This window comes from Carlito syrichta, unplaced genomic scaffold (assembly GCF_000164805.1).
Source record: "Carlito syrichta isolate Samal-C Ts95f unplaced genomic scaffold, Tarsius_syrichta-2.0.1 Scaffold302075, whole genome shotgun sequence".
Lineage (NCBI taxonomy): Eukaryota > Metazoa > Chordata > Mammalia > Primates > Tarsiidae > Carlito > Carlito syrichta.
In genome coordinates, this window is record NW_007246171.1 from 691,836 (window position 1) to 694,372 (window position 2,537).

The following is a 2,537-nucleotide window of genomic DNA, read 5'->3' on the forward strand; positions in this document are numbered from 1 at the left end:
GGGTCCGGGGCCCAGTCCTCTAAACCAGGAACGAGAGCGAAAGCCCTGCTTAAGGGGCACGGTTGGGCAGCACGTGTAAAAAGCTCGCCCACTCACCACCCCAGGCCTGCATCCGCTGCTTCCCCGCTGCGATCGCGCACGAGCGCGACCGCGTTTTCCGTCGACGAGGTGCAAGCGGCGGCGGGCGGCGGTGCTCTCCTCTCTGGGCCAGAGTCTGCCACGCAACTGCACCGAAGGACTCGTTTCCAGATGCGCGCTGCAAGCCCCGCCACTCTGGCGGCCAGAGGATGCCCGAGGCCAGGAGTTGGAGACCAGCCCGGGCCACATAGCGAGACCCTGTCTCCAGAAAGAAAAGACGTGGTGGGGGGGAGCCCAGACATTGTTCAGCGCCTCCTGCCGTGTTCCCCAGATCGATAGGTCTGACCCGCTCAGCCCGCGCAGAGCCGAGTCCCAGAGAGATGGCTCGAGGCAGCAAGGGAGGGAGGCTGCAGGAGTGGAAGCCTGGGGGACGAGCAGCTGCGAGAGAAGCGGGGGCCGCACTTCGGGGGTCCCTCCTCGAGCTCCCGCAGGCCGCGGTCTGGGGGGCAGCTGAGCGGCGGGAAAAGCTGGTGGCGTCTGAGGTCGGCGATGCGGAGCCCAAGACGCGACTGCGGCCAGGCCGGGCTCGGAACCCCTGTGACCTCGAGAGGCGGTCTCTGCCCAGGACGCCCGTGCTCCCCTCCGGAGGCTGCACGGACACAGCAGCAGACCGCGGCGCGGCCACCTGCGCCCAAGAGGTGGGGGCCGGCGTGCAGGGGGAGGGAGCCTCGGTCGGCCGAAGCCTCCCGGGCCCTGGACATGGAGAGAAGCCCCGAACTCAGGCAGCAGGTGCGACGCTGGGCGAGAAGAGCCGACTGGCGGAGGAAGAGGCTCTGGAGACCCCGAGGCGCTGGGGACTGCGGGCTCTGGGCAGGTGAGGAAGGAGCCAGGTGGGACGGCCTCTGCACCAACAGTGAGGCTGTGGACTTCGTGTCAAGTGTCATCAGTGGAGCCACCGGTGCATTGTGGGGACGCTGGCCAATCTACACGGCTTGCTAGAGCCGGTAGCAAAAACGAAAGCAGGAAGACAAGGCCTTGGCCGTGGTCTGGTGGAGGTGGCGAGAAATGGCCGGGTTCCAGCTGGCCTCTAAACTGAGGCCCCAGGCAGTGCTGTGTGGATCAGCGGGGGGGGGGCGATGCTGCTGGGCTAGTGAGGGGACACGGTGCCATGCACTGCCCTGGGGACCAGGTGGCACATGGAGCCAAGAGTTGAGGCGAGTGGAGCCCGTGCCACCTGTTTCCATCTGGAGGCTGCTCGGTGGGAACTGGTGTCCGCGGTGGCGCTTGGAGAGAAGTCACTGCTGGACACGAGGATGCCTGCATCAGCCTGCGGGTGCACCCTGGCACCACGGGCTGGAGGTCGTGGTGGGTGTTGGGGAACACGGAGGAGTGGACTCAGCCCCCAGCAGATCACAGAGGTTGGGAGAGACCAGGATCCAGCAAGGAGGCTGAGGTGGAGGCCCAGAAGAGTGGGGCCCGGGGCTGCATAAGAACTCCAGAAGATAGCCGGGTGTGGTACACACGCCTGTAGTTCAAGCTACTTGGAAGGCTGAGGTAGTAGGATCGCAGGAGCCCAGCAGGTTGAGGCTGCGGTGGCTGGGAGCAGCTACTACACTCCAGTCTGGGTGACAGAGTGAGACTCCAACTCAAAAAAAAAAAGAGCTCCAGAAGCGAGACCGGAAGAGGCTCCACGGTGAAGACCAAACTCAACGGCCGGAGCCCAGAGGCTGTGGGCCATGGGTGATGGGTAAAAGTGCGTCTGGTTGCCAGGAAGGGGCCAGGCTGCAGAGAGCAGAGAGAGAACAGGAGGCACGGCAGCACAGGCCGCGATGTCCAGCACTTATTAAGGGAGAGCAGGGGCCGTCTGCGTGGAGAAAGGCCACGCCAGAACGACCGATCTGTGGTCACAAACATACAAGTACAAATAAGAGCGTGTGAGACCACATCAGCGTGTGGCCACATCAGCATCTGTGTCACGCATTCGATGGGTGTCAGCCCATCTCACCCTCACCACAACCTGCCGTGTGGAAACTGTCTTCATTTCAGATAGGGAAACTGAGGCACAGCACTCACAAGTGGCGGAGGAGCTGGATTCTAGCCCGTCACCTCTGAGCACTGGCGACTCACCCAGAGGCCACATAGACAGGCCTCTCCTACCCGCCCAGCCCCTTGGCCTGTCCTTTTCAGTGATTGGGGCCTGTCCCCACATAAATATGCGCCCCCGGGCTGTGTCCCAGGCCTCGTTCGCGATGTCCCAGCCACCCCACCTTCCCAGCCACCTCTGCCATCTGCAGGCTTCTGGTGGCCTTCTGCTGGTCCCACACTTGCCCCAGCCGCTTCCTCCCTGAAGGCTGCCCAGCCCTCTTCATGGAACTCCAGTCCTACAACCAAGGCCATTGACACCTTGCCTCTTTCCCACGTCTGCATCCTTCCTGGAGGCTGGGAGGCTGCCCTCCACA